The sequence below is a fragment of the Citrus sinensis genome, chromosome 3 (genome assembly GCF_022201045.2).
Source record: "Citrus sinensis cultivar Valencia sweet orange chromosome 3, DVS_A1.0, whole genome shotgun sequence".
Classification (NCBI taxonomy): Eukaryota; Viridiplantae; Streptophyta; class Magnoliopsida; order Sapindales; family Rutaceae; genus Citrus; species Citrus sinensis.
The window spans coordinates 14,211,738-14,227,854 of record NC_068558.1 but is presented as its reverse complement, the minus strand read 5'-3'; the positions used below and the strand labels follow the sequence as shown (position 1 = coordinate 14,227,854).

Sequence of the window (16,117 nt, the reverse complement as noted above, 5' to 3'; positions counted from 1 at the left end):
AACCAGAGGCCCAATTCGTGATGTTCGTCATGCCATGGTCGGTGGCCAAGAGGTATAATTGCTTATGGACAACACTCACGTCAATATTGTATAAAAATCATATTATTTGAATATTATATATACCAAAAGTTTGATAGAATATAATGAAATAAGACATATTCATGATTATTATCATTTTATTTTTTTATATTTTTAGGTTAATGGAAGCAAAGATGTAAGTGCTACAACACAATTAGTAGATATGGACTATTTTGATTTTATTAATATTTTCACTTATGAGTTTTAGATTTGATACCTGAAGCTATCTCTCAATTTGCCACCTTCATTTGAGAAGAATAGGAGGAGCATGAAGAGTAAGAGGTAAATGCTTTTATTAAAAGTATTAATTTAAGTATATATATTCATTTTACTTATTTCATTATCAATATAAATATTTTTTTTATAGGTTATGAAGGTTGAGGAAGATATTTATTCTGATGATTTGTACTTTGTAGTTTTGTAATGGATTGATGTTAATGTAAGATATATTATTAAACTTTACTTTTATTTAAATTTTTTATTTTAATATGATTAAATCAAGTTCGGAAATTAAAAATGTATCAATTATTTAAGTATCAGAAACCCTCGAGGATCCTCTATTATTCTTTAGGGATCCCCATCCCCTCCTCTCAAGCAATTTAGATGAGAACAGGGAAGAGACGAGGACATACGCAGAATATCGAGAATGGGTACGGGGATGTCCGTCCCTCCCCTCTCCCCCCTTCCTCTTCGCATTGTCATCCATAGTTTTGAGTTACGGATATATAAATAATATAATAAGAAGAAAATAATTAAAAATTTTAGTACTTGTATATGTTTTATTAAAAAAAATTAAAAGAGATACTTTTTTAAGGCTAAATTTATTGGGAGCTTGGTTAATTTTTTTATATGGATTTGTAAATATTTTATAAATTAAAGCTAGGAGTATTTTATGAAATAAAATTCAAAAAGGGTGTTACACAGATTAAAATGATTGTTAAAAGCTCCAGTCTTAAAGAAAAATTAAACAAAAAACTAAAATAAGAGTAAAGCCTTTCATAACCCATTAAAATCATTATAGAACTTATTTTTTGTAATCCCAGCTCTATTGCTAGATGAAAGTACATAAAAGAACAATTATGAATTTAACTACTTTAAAATGTATTTTCACCTACAAATTACTAACCCTCCCATTTTTAAATCCTAATTTAAAATAGGAAAATTATCATTCATATACCCTAAATTTGTGCTTTTATCAAAAATACTACAACACTTTAAGGGTGTATCAATTGTCCACCCTAAATTGACAAAAGTTATCTGATGACCACTAAACTGTTAGCTACCTTTTGAAAGTTAACAAAACTATAGCGAATTGATGATTTTACCCTTGAAAATTAATCATAACTTGTGTACCCTTAAAATATGTTATTATCACTTATATACCCTTAAAGTATCACTTGTATCCTATGAAAAGACCAGATTACCCCTCTAAAGTCATCATATTTAAACGGCAACTAACGGTTTGATGGATGACAGATACATTTTGTCAACTTAAGGTGGACGACTGATATAACCTGAAAGTGTTGTAGTAAATTTGATAACGGAGTAAACTAAGAGTATACGATTGATAATTTCTCTTTAAAATATAATTAAGTTTTCTTAATAAACTCAAAATAATTTGAGACAATGAAGTAATAAAGTAATTTTATTATTAAAAAGTATGTTTAAAACTTGATGTTCATCCTTTTTTGTAAATTTGACAATGATTAGTGTTGTAAATACAACAAGTGGAGTTTAATAAGAGTTTTAAATGGTGTTAGGAGCTCAACCCTTAAAAAATAGACCAAACTAATTAACAATGATTGAAGCCCTAGAAGAATGAAGAAAGGCATTATTTATTTATTTATTATTATTTAACCTAACAACAATTTAATTGTTGGAAAATTAAGACAAAAAATAACCAAAGTTTTGGCGAAAAACTGGACTGAAATGATAAAAATAATCAAGCCGTGCGACAGCACTGTCCTTAAGACTAAATTATGTGCCTCAAGATACAATATCTTAATGCAAGAAGGACTAATGAAGGCGGTTATCTCCAGGATACAATGACTATTATCGCAATGTTGCACTTCAACATGATAGTTTAGAATAGCAAAACATTCAATGATGAAGATAGAGAAAGCAATGTAGAACATAGAGTGTTTTCTAAATAATCATAATGTGATATAATCGGCTCCAAATAGATACGCCCTAAGGCCCTTTTTCTTTGTAAATCCAAAATATAATTATACAAAAAATTAAAATAAATCCCAATTCGATTAGGAATCGAATTCTCAATATAAATCAAATTAAAAATAACTAAAAGTAAAACAAAGGGGAAAAAAGTAAAATGTGACCAAGTCCGCGCACATACACGACACCCTAGTGGGAGGTCCTTCTGCGCATGAGTTATTGGGCATGAGCGCATAGTTAATAGATTCCCAAAATGTGCTCTTTTCTTAGGCTTGGTTTCGTGTATGGGGGCCTCCTTTTTATAGGTTATTACCACACCATATTTAGTTTCTATATGTAAACTAACTTATACTCTCTTATTTTAGTAACGTGGGATATTAGTATTTTGAAATATCAACTTAATCTTTAACAATCCCCTACATATTGTAGCATAGCCAATTTCATTCATCTTCATCCTCGTCCATAGAGTTTAATGCATATAAACTAGTGCCTTTTCGGCTATGAACCAACCACTGAACAACTAATTGTATCTCACAGGAACTTGGAAAAGCTTATAGTTTCTATGAACCAATATTCATTTTGTGTAAGGCAAGGGACTAAAAGCTCTCATTAAACCTCACAATGTTTTATTGTTCTACGATTTGGCATTTTAATGGCCTTGTGCCCCTGGATTCATGAGTGCCCAAGAGAAACCTGTCTAACTCTCATAGGAACTGACTTAATTCTACACTCATATAGGTGAATCTCTATCAAGTGTGTCATGCAATTTTGACACACCACCATACAAAAAAGGTGACCTATGGAGTTCATTAAGAGCTCAATTGCTCAACCTAAATCACTGCAATAAGCATTATCTTGCCATAACAGGACTCATAAATAAAGAAAATCTTTATTAAAAAAATTAAGATTACAAAATATCAATAATGCTACAAGACAACAAATAACTTGTTTATACCTTTATGAACCTAATTTATGGGATCTCTAATCATGGAGCTATAGTTACCATCACTCTTGTCTTCTAATATAGACAGTAGTCTCATCCCCGTTGACATGATCTCTATTAAACTCTTGTTTAGCGATTTTATTAGAGGATTAGCCAAATTTAACTATGACTTTACAAAGTCTAGGCTCACAACACTTGATTCCACTAGTTGCTTAACAATATTGTGTCTCATATGTATATGCCTATTCTTCCCCTTATATCATATGTATATGCCTATTCTTCCCCTTATATATTTCACTCCTAGTTCTTATAATAGCGGCTTGATAATTGCAATGAATTATCATAACAGTAAGAGAATAAACAAAAAATGAGAAGATCTACCAAGAGGTTTTGCAACCACTCAGCTTTAGAACAAGCTTTTCCTAAAGCTTTTTCTCATCCTCGTACTTCTTTTTTGTTTAGCATTTGAACTTTCAGAAACATCAAGTGTTGACTCAGTATAAGATAACCGCTTTTCAATGCTAATATTTTAAAGAAAAATAGATTTAAAGAACTCAGCATTCTTGAACTCAATGATAGTATTAGCCTCAAATGAGATACTTTCATAATGTAATACTAAGAATCTTTATGCAGTACTGGGCATACCATATACACATACAATTGATAGTTTTTTTGTCCTAACTTTGTTCTTTTGGGATCCAATTTAAGAACCTTAGTGAGACATCCCTACACTTTGAAGTATGATAAATTAGGCTTATAGCCTTTTCACAATTCATAGAGTGTCTTACTTTTTTTCTTATAAGGCAACTTGTTTTGAACATGACAAGTAGATAACATCGCTTCTCCCCATAAGTTTAGGGTGCCCCAAAACTTATTAACATGGCATTTACCATGTTTTTCAAAGTTCTATTTTTTCTTTCAGCTACACCATTAGATTCAGGTGAATAAGGAGGTGTCATTTCATGGATGATATCATAATTCTTACAAAAAGCATTTAACATGCTTGAATCATACTCACCTCCTCTATTAGTTCTTATTCTTCTAATTTTGTTATTAAATTAATTTTGAACTTCACTTTTATAGATTAAGAAGTGTTCTCTTGCTTCATCTTTATTTACCAATAGAAATATTTTTGTATACCTTGAGAAATCGTCAATAAAGGTAATATAATACCTTTTGCTTTTTCTAGTCATGGTCTATTTCAAATCACCAAAGTGCTATAAATTAATCTAAGAAGCTTAGTTTCTCTATATTGAACTTATTTACATGTCTTTTTAGTGGATTTGGATTCCACACACACCTCGCATTTGTCATTAGACAAGCTCAAATTAAACAGTAAACTAAGTTCTCTCATTTTCTTAATATAAGAAAAGTTCACAGGACTAAGTCTCTTATGTCAAAGATTAATAGAGTCAATAATATAAGTAGAAGAAGAAGCATTTTCATTCATTATAGCATTGAGTACATTGAGTTTGAAAAGCTCTCTAGAATAATACCTTTTCCCAACAAACATTTCATTTTTTGTCATTGCAATTTTATCGCCTTAAAAGGACACTTTGATCCTTATTTTCCTTTGTATATAAATAGACACTAGATTATATTTAATCTTAGGAACATGAAGTACATTACTTAGTGAGAAGGTTTTTCCAAATGTAAACTTGAGAAGAATTTTACCCTTACCTAGGACAAGTGTAGATCGAGAATCGCCAAAGTAAATGACTTCTTCTCCCCTGTATATGTGTCTGGTAGCGCCAGAATCAATCACCCAATCCTTGTTTCCATCCACCATTGTCAGGTTAAAAACAACCATAGCAGTAATGATGTCATTTCATTCCCCTTCAGCCATATTGGCTTTAAGAGGTTTTCTCTTCTACGCTGAGCTTTATGCTTGTATTCATTAGCGTAATGCCTAATTTTTCCATAAACAAACAATGACTTCCTTCTTAACAATGGGCATTTCGGGGTTATTAGGGTGTCTGTTATTAGGATTGTTCTGCTTTTTATTAGGTTGAGGAGTGTTCTCAATTAGATTTACATTGAACAAAATTCCTTTGCTTTATCAAATGCATCTCTAATTCTATTCTTCTCCTCAATCCTAATATGTATAATAGCATATTTAGAGCTCACTTTCTTCTTCGTATGTTTTGAGGTTTTCATATAATCTTTTCATGATGCTAGTAGTTTCTCAATCAAACAACTAGTTAGAAATCTTTTAGAAAGAAATATTTCCTTCTTTTTAAGATAATTAATTAATATGTTGTATTCATGGATTTAGTATGACACAAATTTATCATCCACCATTCGATAATGTAGAAAATCATCAATATAATATTGTTGAGTCCAAGCATCTTCTACCACATATTTTTTTCTTCAGTAGCTCCATATCTTAGATGCATTCTTCTATGATAATAAACATCATAAAGGAACTAGCAAAAGTATTGAGTATTGTATACCTACAGACCTTATTACTAGCATTCCAAATCTGGAGTTTCTTGTCATAATCTCCAATGCCTTGTTCTAGTGGTGATAAGTATTGCAAATAGTCAGTAAGGTTATGAAATCCAATACATTAAAGACCTTCTCCTACTAGTGTTTGAAATTTTAGTCGTTGAACAATTCAATATTAGAGGTATCTGGTAGCAGAAACAAAATGATCGGCAACAAGAAGATCAACAAATGCAGAGGTCATGAGGGTAGGAAGTCCAGCAGTCAGTGACAATGAAAGATCAGTTATAATTTGGTCTTACGATTGTTGGAAAATTAGGATGGAAAACAGCAAAAGTTAGGATAGACAATTAAATTGAAATGGAAAAAAAATTGAGGCATGTTACGGTATTGTCCTTAAGACTGAATTCCGCACCTCAAGATATAATATGGTGCAAGGACTAACAAAGGTGGTTTGATCTATAGGATACAATGACTACTATCGTGATGTTGCAGTTCAGCATGATAGTTTAAAACAACAAAACATACAATGATGAATGCAGAGAAAGCAATGTAGAACAAAGAGCATTTTCCAGATAATCACAATGTGATATTGGGGCCCTTTTCCTCTGTAAATTTGAATTATAATTATACAATGATTTAAAATAAATCCCTATTCAATTAGGAATCGAATTCTTAATATAGTTTGAATTAAAAATAAATAAAATTTAAAAAAAAGGTAAAAAAGTAAAAGAGGGCCAAGCCCGCGCACACAGACGACACCGGTGGGTGGAGGGTTCCCCCCTGTGCATGAGTTATTAGTTTCATGCGTGTGGGCTTGCTCTTTACAGGCTTATTACCATACCATATTTGGTTTGTATATATAAACCAACTTATACTTTCTTATCCAAGTAATATGAGATATTGATATTTTAAAATACCAACTCAATCTCTAATACCAATTTCCTTCCCACCCATTTGACGGGATTTTAAACCCCAAAACCCGATAAATGGTTAATATAATAGAAGTTTAATAATCAACGTAATAACTATTTGACAATCATCAATTCAGAAACCTAACAACAAAAGTTTCTCAAGCTCTTGGAAACTTTAGCACTTTTATTCAGAAGTGCTTGCTTCTTCATCCTCCAAGGCTCTACCATTCTTCAAGAAGAACTCAACCATATTTAGCTCATATTTCCTCCCATTGAACCTTTCATGAAGATTCCCTTGATCTAAACAACAAATATTCATTCACATTTATTGTTGATCTCCAATCATATTCTCCAATATTGCATCACAGAGATGGATGGTTTTAAAGATTAAAAGAGTTATTGTTAAATTATATTTTGTTATCCATAATTATAATTTGCTTTAGGTGTATTTCAATGAATAATAAAAATCTTTTATTAAAAATGGGTTTGGTAATTAATATTTTTGTCGGTTGAAATTAGCCCTACTCAAGCGCATATATATTTAATTCTATCACTCTATCACTTGGAAGCACTAGCAACACTAGTAGTCTTTAACAATATACTATTTTTTTTAACTCAATGTGAAATAATATTATTTTGCTCGTGTGTCGCACACTTTGAGCATTAATTCAACTCCCATGGATTAATTATATATGATTTGACGCTATAGCTACAGAGTTGCCTTCTATAATTGCATTAGAATCTTCAAACTTTTAACTCTTCCCCACTAGAAGATATCCTCCTTTTAAGAATTTTTCACTTTTTTTCATGTGCTTATCATTAACAACTAGCATGTCCTTTAATATCTTTCAATTAGACTTTCATTTCTGATCTCTTAATTCCTCATGAAACAAAACAATGAATTTTCCTTTATTTTTCCTTCTCATTCTAATTGCCTCCCATTCAAGTTTTGCCATGAGAAAGCTTCAAGGTTTTTAATCCGTCTAATACCCTCTTCTTTTTATTTTTATGGTTTCCTAATTTCATATTCTATGATACTAGCTAATGGAATCTCAAAATTATGCTTTCCAATCAGTTGGTACAGTTGATCAAAAAGGGAGAGATAATTCATCAATGAATAATGATGCGGATAAGCCGGTAAACATGATCAATTATGTGCGTGCTTGTTTTTTTCTTTAATTTTCTCTCTATTTCAATCATTTAATCTGTTGATGGTGCATGCTCAAGTAATTTATAATGCTTGTATATACACACTAATCAGCAAATTTCAGTCATTTGTTGAATTAGGTGGGGTTGATGATCCTCAAATTCGGAGAAAAGACTTGCATGAAGTGCATTCAGGACCCAATCCTATAGGTAATTCCACTCCACAACGACAATGGCTACCCACGTCGCACCGAAATCCATAAGGACTCTCTCTTTCTTTATTTAGTTTCTGCCAATATTAGAGATTTGCTGTATATCAAATTTATAATATATGTAGTTTCAAAAGAGTTCATATAAAATTGGCAGAAAAAAAATAAACGAATAAAATAAATTCTTTTTTTTTTCCATAGAAATAATTGTATGATTCTTAATCATTGATCTTAACAGCCGCAGTTTTTTGGAATTTTGCTAGTTCACGTACGTGCGTATCATGTCACTTCTTGAAATAGAACTGTCTTTAAATTTCAACTTACTTTTGTAAAGTTAAAGTAGAAACATTTTGCTTCTCAAGAAAAAAAAAAAGTAGAAGCATATTACTTTTCTAATATATGACCATTGACTAGGTCCGTGTTAATCGAAATGTATTACTTTTCTTCCAATCTCTCTAGAAATTAAGCAATGAGGTAAACATATGTTTTCTTCGCTTAACAGATTATCCCATGAAAGATTCATTCATGGGTATGTATTTTGAGCAAGTTGATATCAACATCAACTTCTAATATCAACATCAACTTCTAACTGAAGTGATATTTATTTATTAGATATTGTTTAAATAATTTTATAAGTTATGAAATTTATCATCTAATAGATAAGTAATACATAATATTGAGATTAAAATTAGAACTTAGATATTGAAATCCGTAATATTATTGATGGTTTTTTAACATTGTGTATACTTCTGGTTAATTTTAAAAGCATAACATACAAATTTTTGAATATATCATATTTTTATTCTGTCTTTAATATTTAATAAATATATATCCAAATAAGATGGGGCTATTTCAAGTTGAATTCTTGAACAGATATTTGACATAAATTTTAAGTTCATTGATATCATGCAATCAAATGATGGATGATTTAACATCATTAAATGTTACTTTTAGTTTGAATAAATATCATTTAATTACATAAGATGAATATCTCAAAATTGATTTGTGTCAAAAATTTAAGTTTAAAGAGCCTAACCCAATAAATAATAATAGTAGTGACTACATTAGTTCCACAAACTTCAATAAAGAAAATAATTTAAGGACTTGAGATTTTTTAGCTTACGACTCTTTATATGTTTCTCAAGACTTGGGCTTTATTAAAATGATTTCTGGAACAATAGTCTTTTCCAAGCTGTAAAAGGGTAAAAGGTAGACATTATCAAAAGCATAACCCTCTAGCTTTTTGATGCTAAAGCCTAAAGGGTTCCTCGTGGCATCCCAATCAATCCATCAGGTTGGCTTTGCTATTAACGGCTGCTGAGGTATTGCACAATTCTGAAAAAAATGTAAATTGTTCTTTTTGTTGTTGGCTTTTGCCAAACAGCTAGAAAATGCTTTAAACATACGTGTTATATACTGCTATGGTGTAATGGTGATAATGAAAAAGGTGGTCAATTGAGCCCAAATATTTTTTGATATTGGAATATTTTAAAAATAAATGATAATGTTTAATAAATTGTGACTTAAAAAAAAGTATTTTTCCACTTAACAATGCATTTATTCAGGGTGCCATTTGATTTGAAATTGTGGTGGTTCAACTTAGACCATTGATCAAAATCAAATTTTGATACAATGGTCATAAATGAAGGATAACATAAAAGATGACGATCTAAATAGAGAGGTATAAGTATAATTATAAAGCAGAACCCATGATTAGGCCATTTAGACATTTAAAAAAAAAAAATCCTACAGCACTCCTTTCTGAGCCCTTTTTCCTAAAACGAATTTCAGCATATTTTATCTATATATTTTATGCATCAAATATCCTATATATTGTTTTCTACAAGAACATTATATTGTTTCTTAGCGAGTTTCAAACATTCAAGGGTGTTTAACTTTATTTTCATCAGTGTGTTTCATTGTATTCTGAAAGCATAAATACTTAGCATATATGCATCACTTTATCATTAGAGACAAATAATGTATTAAGAAAAGCAACCTCTGTAACACACCTCAAAACACACATTAATTTTCTATAGTTTATTTGTACCTATAAAGATATAAACACAATTCTTTATTATAATAAAATTCCACCATTATTTCTCCAATTCCTCACATATATATATCCAACACCACATGATGGAATGTATATAATATTACTGTCAATAGAGCTCAAGGAGTTGAGAAGATAAAGTCATAAAACGATAGAACAAGTATTCTTAAAAAATTAATTATGCTTTAAAGTTTGAGTATGTTTAATAGTGTCTTTCAAATTAAAACCATTTTCTCTGTTAACAGAAAAGAGCAAAAAAATTATATATTTTTTAAATTTTAGTTTCACTAGTAGGTAAGTTAACTTTTACGGACACATCTATACTAACAATAAGTATCATGTAATTCCGTATATGGAAAAATAAAAATAAAAAATTATTGTGTGCTGCAGCAAATCTAGTTTCAATTGTCCTTTAACCTTTATTTATGAAAAATGAATTTTGAGTTTCCTAAATCATAATTTTGGAATATATAGCATATGTATTTTTTGTCGAAGTTAAATTAAATTAGTATAAAAATAATATATTATTGATGCAAATTTTTGGTCAACCAGATAATTAATTTATATGGGAGCGATATAATAAATAGACACATACAATTGACGTGGTTCGGCTTTTGGCCTACGTCCATGGGCAGAGAAAAACAAATATTTTATTAAGATCACGCTTACAACTCAACTCTCCCTCTCTTTGTTATTCTTTTTTTACGATGCCTTATACTATGAGAGGCTTTACTTTTATAGCCTTCTATAGATAAAGTCATTTTCTAACTTAAACTTTATTTAACTCTCCTTTATCCTCTAGGATTTTAATTACAAAATATTTCTACCTTTTCATAAGTTGTATCCATGTTAGACTCTATTTAATTTGCTTCGGGACCAAGCAATGTCCTTCTATTTGTCGACTTTTATTTTGCTGGGCTTGAGTTCAACGATAGCTCCTCTATTTGGACTTGGCTTTTCCCATGCGGTCCACAATCTAGAACTGGGTCAAGAGCCCCACAAACTAATTCTTGGGAGAGCATGGTTTTGTTGCTCCCCATTCTTGGGGGCATCACTTTTTGCTTTATTAATTATTTTATATTTTATACAACAACTGCTCCCCAACTCTAAACTTCTTGTCCCACCAGAAGCATAAGAGCTCAAGTTGTTTCTCTGTCTTCTCATTTCTATATAAAACATCCTTTACACCATTCGTCCACCTCGTAAAGTTTAAACCTTTTGGTTTTCACTTTACTTGGTGAGTGCCTCTTCTCTTCTCCCTGTTTTTAGTAATTTCAATGTCTTTTGATTATGAAAATAACTCTAACTCCCTTTACCATCAGTACCTTGAAGATGATGATGCTTACTGTCATATATCCTCCGACCACATACCCCTTGTGGCAAATTTTGCTCCTGCGTCATTTATTCATGATGACTAAACTAACCTCCAACCCGACTGGTCCATCGATGGGATGGGGAATGCAATTTCTGAGAAATTCATTCCATCTCTTAGAGTCAAGTATGAAATTCCAAGTTCAATTGAACTTAGTAAGCCTCAAATTGATGAGCTCGCCAGCCAACACCCTCCTAAGGTTTTTTCCTTTCATCCTAATTTTTTTTCGCTATGGTGTTAGGTTGCCATTGCACCCCTTCGTGAGATACATGCTGATATGCTTAAACTGTGCCCTGGCACAACTTTCCCCCAGCGTCTGGTGTGCCATGATTGGCATGTGCATCTTATGGAAATTAAGGGGTTTTCCAAACCCCACATTTAGTCAGTTTCAGAGAATTTACCAACTAATGAGTCTTTCAGGTGATAAAGACCCCCTTCTCAAGAGTTGGTATTATGTTCGTGCTTGGGCTAAATCTTCCCCTTTAATCGCCCAGGGCAAATCTCATGATGGTTCCTGAAAAAATTCTTGACCTTTCGCCTTTGAGGATTGGGAGCTAGGAAATTCTCTTGATATGTATCCTACATATCGGGTTCAAACCCATTTTTCTACTCTATGTAGCTTTATAAGAATTGCCACAGGATGTGTTTTTTATTTATTAGTGTACTTACTCTTTTTCTTTGTCTTTTTTTACAGTGTCATGGAGTTGCATCTCTATTGATCCTGGTGAGTAACATCAAATCGATGAAGTTTTTAAAGACCCTATAACCTTGCGATCCTAGAAATATCTTTTTCAATCAGGCTTTCTAACTGCCTCTAGCTTTATCCTTTCTACTTCCACCAACATTCCATCTCCAAGTGAGTTTTATTTAAGCATAATTTTTATGCTACTGAAAGGTTGTAATATTTTGTTTTTCTTTTGTTTTTCCTTCTTCCGTTAGTTATGGCTCCTAGGGACGATGCTACACGAAAAAAAGAAGAAGATAGAAAAATACCCAGCTTCGAATATTAGTAGGAAACTTAAAGATAAACTGGTCTTTCAGTGTGTGGAATCATCCTCCTAAGAAATTGCAAATGCTCAAAGGTTGCACCAAACTCGTCAAACTACATCAGGGTTGCAGGCAGAAACTTTGTTTTCATATTTAACTGGTGAAACTCCATTTTCCCAGTCTGTTGGCTTTCATTTTGCATCTGCTTCCATTAATGCACCTGCTCAAAGGTCGTACTAAACACCTGCAACGGCTCAAGGATTGTAGCAAGAAATTTTATTTCCAACTTTCACTCATGCGAGTTCATATCCACAATCTGCAGGCTCTAGCTTTGCATCCGCTTCTACCAATGCTCTTATGTCTACACCTCTTTCAGTAGGCCCAAGCCAAGGAATTCTGCCCGTGTTTAATGGTTTACAAAATTTCACTTTGGAAGATCATTCTCAAGCATATCTGAGCTCTTTTGCTCAATCTTAACCTCAGTATGTCTATGCTGATAATATGGGGTAAATGGAGAACTATGATCCTATTGAAGTCATGCTTGCTAATGTTTATCATGTAGTAATAATATTACTTTTCTAAATATTGCTTTTATACTAATATAAAGTTGGATCCTAACTATGTTCATCTTCCTGTAGTTTGGTTGTGTTGTTCAAATATCAAAGAAAAAGATAAAGTCCTTGAAGCTGGAGAGGAATGCTTTACTTGAATCGGGCTAAGCTTCTAGAAAAAATGATTGATTAGCTAAAGAAGTGTCTAAGTGAAGAGAAAGCTTTGTGGTCCAATTGAAGTTGGAACTTAATGCTGCAAATGAAGAATTAGCTCAGTCCCAATCCCAAATTTAAGAACTGTCCAACTCCCTTGACCAATTGAACCTCCAAATTCCAAGTATGAATGCTTTAGCCGTTGAAGAGTTCAAAACTTCTACTGATTTTTAGAATATCCTTGATGTAGAATTTCTAAAAGGTGGTGCCAAGGTTAAGGCCATAATTGAAAGTCTCTACCCTCAACTCGATCACCGTTTTCTAGAAGACTAATGATGCTCGTTATCAATTATATCCGGGATGCTGCGTTTTTTATTATCTCTTTAGTTTTTAGTTGTTGTTTTTCTTCTTTTCTCTTATTCTTGCACCAAGGTTGTTCTAGTAATAAAGTTGTAACTTGAGCATGCTCCAGCTGTCTTTATTAATTTATTTGCTTTTAGCGCCTTACTTCTCCTTACTCCTTACTTGCTTTTGTGGATTTTTATAAAAGTAACAAAAAAGCTTTTACTTTCCTTCATTTTCTTTTTTCCTTAAGAATTCTATTTAGTTTTTCTGCTTGCTTCCATGGGAGTATAATTTCTAAGGAGCATAGCTGCTCTTCTTACTTTTAAGGACATGGTTTCTGCTCCCAGAAATTCTTTTTACTTTTCTTGCTTTTCCTTTTTCTTAGGAATTCTGTTAGTTTTTCTGCTTGCTCCCATGGGAGTATAATTTCTAGGGAGCATGGCTGCTCTCCTTACTTTTGAGGGCATGGATTTTGCTCCCAGAAATTCTTTTTACTTTTCTTGTTTTTCTTTTTTCTTAGGAGGGTAATGAATACTTATTAATTTTTCTTGCTCCCTCTCTCTTGGAAGCATGATTTCTGCTTCCTAGAGAGCATAGCTGCTGCTCCCTATTTACTCTTGAGAGTATTCTTTTTGCTCTCAGGAGAGCATGACCTTTCACCTTTTATGCACATCTTTGTTGATTTCTTGCACGTTTTGCACCATGGCCGCCCTATTTCAAATAAAAGAAAATTTTAAACAATAATATGAAATTCTAGAATAAGCTAATGATGCGCTTTATTATTAAACTATCATAAATGCAAATTGGTAATAACTTTCTATTAGCATAAAAAGGAATATTCCTAATGGCTTAAGAAAGCCTTATTAACTGACTAAACTTTTAGAAAAAAAATCGACCAATGCTGCTTCATTACTAATAGTAAATCCTTAAATGTTTTGCATTCCAAGGATGTGGAAGCACAACTCCATTCATGTCTCCGAGCCTGTAAGTCCCAGACTTGACAATTTCTACCACTCTATAAGGGCCTTCCCAATTTAGTTCTAGGACACCAACATTTTGCTCTTTTGTGCTCTGAAATATCTTTCTGAGAACTAGATCACCAACCCGAAAGCTTCTTCGTTTCACCTTTGAATTAAAGTACCGAAATGCCCTTTGTTTGTGTGCTGCTGCATTGAGCTGAGCTTGCTCCTTCTTCTCTTCCACCAAGTCTAGGCTGAGGTTCAGTTGTTCTAAGTTCTATTCAGCTTGAAAATACTACACCCTATAGGAGGGCATACTAATCTATACAAGGGTCACTACTTCTGTCCCAAATGCAAAAAAATATGGGGTTTCTCCTTTTTTCGTGGTGTGTGTGGTTCTGTAAGTCTATAATACGAATGGTAATTCATCTGTGCAAGCCCCTTTATGCTTTTCCAGCTTGGTCTTTAAGTGGTACTAAATTATTTTGTTAACAGCTTTGACCTGTCCATTTGCTTAAGGATGAGCCGGCGAAGAGAAAAAGTTTTTAATCCCAAGGTCTTCTCATAACCCCCTAAAACGGGGATGATCAAACTGTTTCCTGTTATCCGTCACAATGGCTTGGAGAATACCAAATTGACATATGATAGACTTCCATATGAATCTAGTAGTTTTCCATTCTATAATTTGTGCTAAGAGTTTTGCTTTTGCCCATTTTGTGAAATAGTTTACAGCTATAACTGTAAATTTTGTTTGCCCCTTACCAATAGGCATTGGATCGATGATGTCTACCCCCATTGAGCGAATGGCCATGGGCTAGCAACTGAGGTGAGCTGTTCTAGGGGTTGATGTGGTATATTGGAAAACCCTTGACATTTGTCATATTGTTGCACAAATTTCTATGCATTTTCCTTCATGGTAGCCCAAAAGTACCCTTGGTGAATGGCGTTATAGGCCAACGACCTTGCACCCGAATGGTTCCACAAATACCCTCATGGATTTCTCTCATCACGTAGTTTACTTCATCAGATGTTAGACACCTCAAGTACAGTAACAAATATCGTGCTGAATTTAACCTGATCTTCTTTGCTTCATCTTTATTATCGGGTAACTTCTTATCTCTTAAGTAACTAACAACAAGATCCATCTAACTCCCAATTGTATTTATAAGATTAATCTTCTTGTTTTCATCGTGATTAATACTTGAATTTTGTAAAAACTCAACAAGGATTAATCTATTTAAGCCTGCATTCGTGGCTGATGCTAGCCTTGCAAGGGCATCTGCTTTGTTTTTTTTTTTTCTCTTAAAACTTGAGTGATAATGTATTCTACAAAATTTATTAGTAGCTCTTTTACCTTTGGTAGATATGTTAACATTCTACTTTCCTTTGCATGGTACTCTAAAAATTTCCAGCTTCTCTGCCCCTCATCTCTTTTGTTAACCTAAGACCAGCAAGTAAGGCCTCGTACTCTGCCTCATTGTTGGAGGCCTTAAACCCAAACGTGGGGGCAAAGCTGATCTTTGTATGCTCTGGGATGACTAAAATCAACCTTGCTCCACTCCCTTATTGGTTTGATGATCCATCCACATATAATATCTAGGTTGGCATTATTATTTCACTAATCCTGGCCTTCTTGAATAGGTTACTAATGAATTCTATTATAAAGTCTGCGGCCTCTTGTCCTTTAATTGTTGTTCTAGGTCGGTAGCTAATATCATGCTCTCCTAACTCTACAACCCACTGCACCAACCTTCCTGACACTTCTGGTCATTGCATTATCTACCTCAGGG

At 32.7% G+C, this 16,117-nt stretch overlaps 1 long non-coding RNA gene across 2 annotated transcripts; it reads left to right on the top strand.

Moving 5' to 3' along the window:
• Nucleotides 1-7,293: 7,293 nt before the first annotated feature.
• On the top strand, nt 7,294-8,320 carry LOC102614835 (uncharacterized). Of its 2 annotated transcripts, none has more exons than XR_008053499.1 (3): nt 7,294-7,522; nt 7,628-7,707; nt 7,840-8,320. It is a non-coding gene; the product is annotated as an uncharacterized LOC102614835 (long non-coding RNA). The 2 variants fall into 2 exon arrangements; XR_370557.4 differs by having other exon boundaries at nt 7,824-8,320.
• The last annotated feature ends 7,797 nt before the right edge of the window (nt 8,321-16,117 follow it).